Here is a 10000-nt window from a genome sequence, read left to right on the forward strand (position 1 = left end):
ATGTCTTGCTGTTAGCAGGGACCTTTGTAAAGCGCTTTGAGCACGTTCAGTGGATAATACGCTATATAAAAGCTCAAGTTTTTTATTTGCTTTTTTTTTCTTTTAGTTTGTTTTCACCTAATCACATCCGTTCATCCAGACGCGAGGATTATCGACTTATTGTATCATTTTACAAATCAGATTCAGATATCGAAAGCTGTCAATGACACGTGTGACTCACGATCGCACGTGCTAGGCGTAGAGATCTTGAATAACAAAGTGCAAATATTTGCAAATAGTCTAAGTAGCTTACACGTCTTTGAATGAATGTCCATTAAAGTGACTGAGGGGTTATTTTTTTACATAGGATATAGAGTATGGAGTATGGATGTGTTAGAAATACTTATAGATAGTATGCACTTGGCTAAGAAGCTCATAACATTGCCATCCGGAAATATAACGGACCAACACACAAACCTGTGTGTATCCATGAACGCATATAGTCGGGTTAAAACAGTTCAGTGAGCATTACTCATAAACGCGGATGGCAAAAAACAATAACAAAGACCTGAGTGGCGTCATCTTCGAACTATCTATAGGCTTCGGATCCACCCAAGTATCGACTAAATTAACTCTCTCCTTACCAGACATTTTCAGAACTTTCCCCAAAACTTCACACTCACCCAACACAAAAATAGATATTTTTTTAAAATAAAAAAGGAATGCAACAAGTACTTTATATACATAAATTTGTTCTACAACACAGTGTCAAGTTTTCACAGCTGTAACAAAACAACATTCTTTATATTTGTGATGCACAAAAGAAATTAGAATGAGATAGCAATTGGTTACAACATAACGAATTTGACGATTTTCCAATGGTTGGTAAGGAGAGGGTTAAATATCAAATATCTATATAAGATGTCAAACACTACTTTTTAATTGTTGATTCTGCAGTCTTTTTTCATTTTCTCCAGTTGTGTTTACAAGCGGAGATAAATTCATAATTGATATTTATTGGTATAAGACTAAATATAAATGTATGTAAACTTCTTTAGTTCATCGTGGAGTTAACATTTGGAGTCGCATTTAATGTGAAACGAAAAACACTATTTCTGTTGACCGATACTAATATAATAATATTGAATATCAAACTTAGATATTTAATTCTCAATATTATCAATTAATTGACATTGAATACTATTTATACAATTGATAAATTGTATCTAAGCATAAAAGTTACACAAAGAATTTAAAGGTTTTTAGAACCAATTAGCTCGTGAACAATACAATACGATACGATAAGATACGAAACTAAAAATTACAAACATCTTTAATTGAGACTATCTGGTCAAACAAATTATGTTTATACACCACGTATCTTGTAAGAAAGATTTCTGGTAAAAATGAATAATTGAAAACCTATTCGTTGCCATTGAAATGGCGGCCATCTTGAAAAGTAAACACGTTGTTTGGGACTCCGCCATTTAATCGATTCTTCTTTGATTTTGATTTTAAGATGTGATATACAAAGTTTAAGCAGGGTTGTAAATAGCCGCCTATTCAATTTTATAAATATTTAATCTCAAAGGTTTAAAACTATTTTTTTTAAATGTGAATAAAATGCCCTCACTTTTTTGACAATATTTAAAGAAAAAATATTTTGTACCCAAAAACTATTCAATAGAAACAAAACCAAAGTAGCCAGCTATTTGTAGTAACATATCAACTATTTTAGTTCCAAATTTCAAAGCTCTTGCATTATAGTTCAAAAAATGGTCAAGTCCCAAAAAGTGTTTATGGAGATCCAATAATAGTTTTGGGAAAAACACAAAATTTATCAGATTCTGAGCCCACTAACGTTGGGTAGGGGTTTTCAATTGCATTTATACTGTTTCAAACAATTCATTCATCAAAAAATATGACTTGAAATGAAATAAGGAATGAATAAATTGATCAAAAAACAGTCACTTCCAAAAATTGATAATTTTCACTCAAATTGACCCAATTTGCACCCACGAGCCCCCTTAAGAAATGTATTGGCAAAGAATTGAAGAATTGTAAGGACAGTCTAAATACATGGAACTGTTAGAAATGTAGAACTAAAGACTCCAAAACCATAAATAACTTCAAAAATGCAATTGGCAGGAAGTCACAAGACTTTTTTTTTGTTTTTGTTTTTGGTTTTTGGGTTTTTTTTTTTGTTTTTTTTTTAAAAATAAAATTCCCTTTATTCATCCCATTGGGGAAATTTTTCTCTAGGGTCTATTGCAAGGGAAGACTGGAATAACCCAGGCGTCAGCCGCAGTGCAGCGCCGCAAATTGAGCTATGGCGAGGTGACTTGCTCAAGGCTACACAGCGCAGCGGCGGGTGATCGAACTCTGTACCTTCCGGGTAAGAAGCAAAGACCGTATCGCTGAGCCACGTTGTCCCATATATGAATTTGATAAAAAGGTTTTTGATTGATATATTTTTGATTGCTACTGATGTGAATGATGATGATACTTATGATATCATATCTAGGAATTTTTTACTTGAATTGTTCTTCTTTTGTTTTCACATGGTATTTTAAAGGCATTTGACCGAGGCAACGCCTTTTTATGATATGTTATGTTATGTTATGTTATGTAATGTTATGATATGTTATGACATGTTATGTTGTATTATCTTATGATATGTTATGACATGTTATGTTATGTTATGTTATGTTATGTTATTTTATGTTATGTCATGTTATGTTATGGCATGTTATGTTATGTTATGTTATGACATGTTTACTGTTATATTAATCAAACCAATGTGGTTATAGATTCGACAGTGACCCATCGTCTCCGTTTGAAATTATACCTTATACCGTTATGATCATCATAAAGACTAGGTCCTTATCCATCCCTCCATAATTTTTAGAATTTATTTTCCCACAAAATAAATACACTGGAGCACGGGTTCCTCGAACTCATCAGGACATGCAAAAAAACTATTTCTAGGAAACCATGAGCAAAGAATAATAAGGGAAAAAACTTGAGACATTCCACGGGGTTCGAGGAAACTGTGTGTTGGAAGAAACTGTACTTGTGTGTAGTTAGTTAATAGAAAGAAAGGCATGTGAGGAGCGAGAGAAGGGGTGGATGCAGTATTATCTTGTGCGGCTATGTGGTCTAGTGATATGACACTTGCTTTCGGATCGGAAGGTACTGGGTTCGAGCCTCGCGCTCGGCGCATAGATGAGTCATTGGAGAAGGTTCTTTGCTTACATTATCTCAACGTACTCAGGTGTAAAATGAGTACCTGGCCGTTAACAGCTTTGTCTCTGTCCGAAAAAATTGTAACATCGCCTAACAGGCGTCATGTCCCGTCCTACATGTTAAATGTTGCTGTTGACCAGGGACCCCTTGTAAAGCGCTTTGAGCACATGTAGTGGATATTGCGCTATATAAAGCTCTTCTTTTTATTATCTTCCATCTTTTCCACGCGGATAACCCTTTAACTGCTGCTAACCTGTGCGGCTATGTGGTCTAGTGATATGACACTCGCTTTCGGATCGGAAGGTCCTGGGTTCGAGCCTCGCTCGGAGCATAGTTAGTTGAGTCCTTAGAAAAGGCTCTTTACTCACATTCTCTCACCGTATTCAGATGTAAAATGAGTACCTGGCCGTCAACAGCATTGTCTCTGTTTAACTCTCTCCTTGCCGGCCATTTCTCGGATTGTCCCCAAAATTTCACACCCAACCTATACAAAAATATATTTATTTCACTCAAACACTAAATCTGTTAGTTCTTGCTGCACATTATTTTTTTTTTTTTTTTTTTTTTTTTTTTTTTTTTTTTTTTTTTTTTTGCTAAACGAGCTCTTCAGAGTTAATATACTTTAACTATAGAAAACATTTTTGTTCAAATATTATAAATATAAAAGAAATTAAAATGAGATAAAGGTTGGCTGCATCGTAACGAATATGGCGATTTTCCTATAATTGGTAAGGAGAGGGGTAAAGCAGTACCTAAAAATAAAAATAATTTCGTATTACCTAGGAGATGAACATTAGTTTTTTTAGTCGCCATAGTTGACATTAAAAATCAACAAGTCAATCCCACCAGGATAAAATAACGCACCAAAATCCTTAAACTTATGTAGTCTGGAACCAAAAACTAACGTTTCCAATAAATTTTCATGACTTGATGATGCTTTCGCAGTTACAAAATCGGAGCCAAAATTTCGTATTTTTACGAATTTTTCACAATCAGTGGGCAGGTTTGAGATCGGTGTGTAACATTAATCATCATTTAATTCGATCTAATATCAAAAACACGAAGACTAAAAATAGGCATATCAAAAACACAAAAACTTAATTTGATATTGATATGGTCTCTCTCTCTCTCTCTCTCTCTCTCTCTCTCTCTCTCTCTCTCTCTCTCTCTCTCTCTCTCTCTCTCTCTCTCTCTCTCTCTCTCTCTCTCTCTTTTTTTTTTTTTTTTTTTTTTTTCTCTCTCTCACCAAATCATTAGATTACCATAAACATTTCATTCGATACGGATAGCATCTGTTACCACACATTACAATCATTATGCTGTATTTAATGTTATCATTTTTACATCGTTTAATAAAAAGAATGAATTGGTACTAATATAGACTCAGTATGCAAGTTAAATGGTATTTCAACTCGACAAGTGGAGAGATATGTTCAAATGAATAATAACTAGCTTGAGTCACTAATACAATGTTTCGTTAACTTTAATCAATCAGAACTATATGAAATAAAAGAAGAAGAAGTGATGATATATTGTATATATAATAAAAATAATAAGATAATAATAAAATAATAATAAAAAATATATAATAATAATAATAATAATATAATAATAATAATAATAATAATAAATAATAATAATAATAATAATAATAATAATAATAATAATAATAATAATAATAATAATAATAATAATAATATAATAATAATAAAATAATAATAATAATAATAATAATAATAATATAATAATAATAATAATAATAATATAATAATAATAATGATATAATAAAGAGGCAGGGTCATCATCATTTTTTTTTTTGGGGGGGAGGGGGGAGGAGGGGTTCATTTAATGTTCTTTCTGCTTTGTCTAGCACCGTTTCATACTTACACTTTTTTTAGATTTTTATCTTACTTCAGTCTGCTCTCTACTATGTCAGTATGGCAGTCACGTCTCCATATGAATACGAGCAAATCGTAAAACAACTAAGAATTCTTAACAAAGGAAAATAGTTTTAAAACTTGACAGCTGTTGTTGGTTATCATTTGCCAAAAAACTCATTATTGTTTGGTATGTGAAATGTTGGGAAGAATCTGATCAAGATATTTATTTTGACAATATCTAAAAATCGTTCTTTTCCATGCTGGCCAATGTTCCGTTTTGAAACGAAATCTTCTAGAGGCAGAGTGTGTCTAAGCATTGCGGTCTTTGCTTCGTACCCGAAAGGTACCGAGTTCGATCACCCCCCGCTGCGCTGTGTGGCCTTCGGCAAGTCACCTCGCCCTAGCTCAATTTGCGGCACTGCACTGCGGCTGACGCCTGGGTTATTCCAGCCTTCCCTTGAAATAGATCCTAGAGACAAATTTCCCCTATGGGATGAATAAAGGAAATGTTTGTTTTTTTATCTCTTATTAGTATGATAGAATATAAAATCCTATTGATTATAATATAATGTTTCACCCTATCGTATTTGATGAAGAAAAAATACTTGAGCATTATATAGCGCAATATCCACTTAACGTGCTCACTGTGCTTTACAAAGGGTTCCAAGCCAACAGCAACACTTAAAATTTTGGAGAGACATGACGCCTGTCAGGCGATATTACCATTTTTTTTCCCGACAAAGACAACGCTGTTAACGACCAGGTACTCATTTTACGCTTGAGAATGGTGAGAGAATTTATGTAAAGAGCATTTTCCAAGAACTCAACTATGCGCCGCTCAGAGCGGGTCTCGAACCTTGGACCTTCCGATCCGAAGTCGAGTCATTCCACTAGATTACATAGCGGCATATAAAATCCTATCCAAATTTTATAATGCCTCACCCTATCGTATTTGATGAAGTAGAGACCAGAAACGTAATATATTATTTCAAATATTTATTTTTTAACTTGAGCTTTTATAGAGAGCAATATCCACTAAACGTGCTCAAAGCACTTTACAAAAGGATCCCCGACCAACACGTAACATGTAAAACGAGACTGTTAGTCGATATTACCGGGGGGGGGGGGTTCCGACAGAGCCAACACTGTTAACGGTCAGGTACTCATTTTACACCTGAATACGGTGAGAAAATGTGAGTAAAGAGCCGCTCTATGCGCCGCTTAGAACGGGACTCGAACTCAGGACATTCCGATCGGAAGGCGGGTGTTATACCACTAGACCACATAACCGCATTGTACTTAATTCACTAATTGATTTTGTTAACTAGATACCATTACACGTTACTAATTAATGGGGTTGGGAAGAATAATAGCCAACATCAGCTTCGGTGATATCTGAGATAGGTGGAAAGCTTTTTTCTTGAGACCTGCTGAAATATGAAGCACTGATAACCATGGTGAACACGCCAAAACACCGGAAGTGCTTTGGATAGATGGGTGAATATATATTGTATATAGCTAGAGTGACATTCAACCTCTGTAGGAAGACGGAACTCCAGTAAGGTAGCTAGAGTCATAAAAGAGGCATCTAGTGGTCTAGTGGTATGACAGTCGGCTTGAGACCAGTAGGTCCCTGATGAGTTCTTGAAGATGACTCTTTTCTCGCAATTTTTCTCACTATACTCAGGTGTAAAACAAGTACCTGGTCGGAAGCTATGTTAACTCTGTCGAAAAGAAATATATATATTTTTTTTCTACTTTTTGAGATGTTCCATCCATGAGATAAATTGAAATGTAAACTTTATTGGTTTTCCAAAACTCCCTAACTCTGTTTTTCCCATATTGAAATATTGGGGATCATTTCCCCTAAAATTTCTCATTCAGTCTAGATATTACTTTATCATATCAAGCAATAATCATTTTATATAATTATTTCTCATTTTTACTTTTAAAAATATAAATATTAATTTATTAATTTATTTGTTTTGCAATCTTTTCAATTTTCAATTTATAGTGACAGTTTTAACTATTTTACAGTGTTGAAATTATTCATATTATAAAGCGCAGCTCTGGTTATAGAGCTGCTCCTTTTTTATATATATACATCCTATTTCCATTGTATTTTTATCTTATGTGTAAATTATAACACGTCTGTACAAAAAATTTCCTTTTTGGGATGCAATAAAGTATTATTATTATTATTATTATTATTATTATTATTATTATTATTATTATTATTATTTATTATTATTATTATTTTAAAGCACCAAATGGCACAAGAATTTCCCCAGATTTGTGTGAATTTGGAGTTTAGATAATATGATAAAGTAATATCTCGACTGAATGAGAATTTTTAAGGGAAATGATCCCCAATATTTCAATATGGGGAAAACGGAGTTAGGGAGTTTTGGAAAACCACTCTTCATATTTATAATTGCTTCTTTCAGACATGACGGAACAATACGTTAAACGCTTTGAATACCTGTATAATAAGGATTGTGCTAGAAATATAGACGGGGTATTTTCTAACCAGTACATTTACATCAGTTGTCACTTATAAGAGAGATGGAGAGATAGAGAGAGAAAAGAGATAGATAGAGAGAAAGAGAGAGAGAGAGAGAGAGAGAGAGAGAAAGAGTTGTAAAAACTCACCACCTCAATGACAGGCCAAAATAAATGAGCTACTTCAATCAAAACATTCTATTCTATCTAGAATTTATATAGTGAGATCTGTACTAAACGTGCTCAAAACGCTTTACAAGGGGTTCCTAGCCGATAACAACACTTAACATGTAGGACTGATGGGCGAGGTACTCATTTTACACCTCAATACTGTGAGAGAATGTGAGTAAAGAGCAAAGAGCCTATTCCAAGAACTCAACTCTACCTCGCTCACAGGGACTCGAACCCTGGACCTTGCAGTTCAAGGGAGATTGACATACCACATTGCTGCACAAATTGAGAGAGCGATAGATAGATAGATAGACAGATAGATAGATAGATAGATAGATAGATAGATAGATAGATAGATAGATAGATAGATAGATAGATAGATAGATAGATAGATAGATAAATAGATAGATAGATAGAGTGAGAGAGAGAGAGAGAGGGTTATTAACCAGCGGAATGCTCAAAGCAACACTAATTCTATTCAATACGAATCGTGTAATTTAAATTAAATGACTCTTTTTTTTTATAATGATACCATTATCAAATTGATTTGCGAACTGTAAATAGATTGAATTCCCAAGGTCGTTGTCACTATGAGTAATGAATTAATGATATATTCGAACCTGTAAAATGAAAGGTGACAAATAAAGCACTAACACTGCCATGCTATGAAAATAAAACACGTATTTAAAATGTTGGCCATAATACTCATCCTTCTAATCTCGATCGATTAAAATGACCATCATCTTGTCAAAAACATTCAAACCTGAGACTTTAATGAAAACTTTGGGTTTGAGAGTATTTGCCAAGATGAGTGGCATAATTTAAATCGATCGATATTAATTTGAAGGACGAGTTTTCTGGCTAAATTTTTTAATACATGGGCTTTCTCGAGTACCACAGTTAACAAGTTCGTTTGTGACACTTTAAGGTCATGCACTGTCTACGACATCGTGAAATAAGTGAATATTATGTTGTCAGGAATATCACTTTATTATGTGCTAAAGCGAACAATTCCTCATTGTATACAAAACATTGATTTGGCAGGTGTAGATGAAAGCACCTGAAGTCGAGTCTGCTTTGCCCTGGAAAATCACGTATTTAACCCTCTCCTTACCAACTAAAGGAAAATCGTCACATTCGTTACGATATAACCAACAGTTTTCTTATTCAAATTTCTCTTGCACATCATAAAATTTAAAGAAAATGAACAGTGTGACGAAGAGCATGTTGTGCTAAGGAAATTATGTATCGGAAGAATTTACTGCTATTGTGTTTGAGTGATAAAAAAACAATATTTTTGTGTTAGTTTGGAGTGAAGTTTTGCGGAAAATCCTGAAAATGACTGGTAAGGAGAGAGTTAATTTTTTGGGCAGAAAAATTGTCCTTCAGATAGGCCGATTGATTAAAATAACCCTCATCTTGGCATAATACCTCGCAAAGCCCTGCTCAGGTTTAAGCGTTTTTGCCCGGAGGATCTCGCAAGGTCTTAGGTTTGAGAGTTTGTAACCATGATGGGGGTCATTTAAAACGCTCGATTTTTGAAGGACGAGTTTTCTGTCTAAAAGTATAAATGCGTGTATTTCCAGTTACGGTAGTTGACTGGTTTATTGAAACCAGATTCCTTCTTGTGCCTTTTATGGAAAATGTGACCCACCCCTCAAACAAGTATAGTGTCCGTGAAAGGAGACATCAAAGAGTAAATTTAACTATCGTTTTAAAAATCAGAAATATGAAATTTTAGTTTTCCTTCCTTTAATGCTTATTATTCATAATTCTGAAAAGGGAATAAAAGTGTGACTTCGAAATACTGGTTCCAATCTCATTGGAAGTATGAAACCAGTCCCCCGGAGGACTGGATTCATACCTTGTGAAATTGATCTTCTGGTTTCAGGGTGATGGTATCTTATTTTCTTGCATAAATAAATGCTGGTCGTCATTAAAGATCATCCATTCTCGTTCTTTTTTGTCCCTTAATCCTAACAATCTGCTATACATCCTGCTACTAAAATAGTTATATCTACCTTTTGATTCAATATGTAACCTATTCATTAATAGTCCCCCAGAGGACTGGTTACATAAACACTTTCATGAAGTTTGGAACCGGAATAGTTGAAGTTGTGACGTCACGACTTCTGTGACCTATTGAAGTCAGATTGATCCTTGTGCCTTTTATGTAAAAATATAAAATGTAACCCACCCTCATACTGGAGTCCTATCCGGTA

At 34.1% G+C, this 10000-nt stretch overlaps 1 protein-coding gene across 1 annotated transcript in view; it reads right to left on the reverse strand.

The window, feature by feature from the left end:
- LOC144976790 (uncharacterized) overlaps positions 1-10000 on the reverse strand; it is a 246290-nt gene that overhangs the window by 201436 nt on the left and 34854 nt on the right. The window lies entirely within an intron of this gene.

This window comes from Berghia stephanieae, chromosome 7, assembly GCF_034508935.2.
Source record: "Berghia stephanieae isolate SIO BIC M18660-M18661 chromosome 7, UCSD_Bste_1.3, whole genome shotgun sequence".
NCBI lineage: Eukaryota > Metazoa > Mollusca > Gastropoda > Nudibranchia > Aeolidiidae > Berghia > Berghia stephanieae.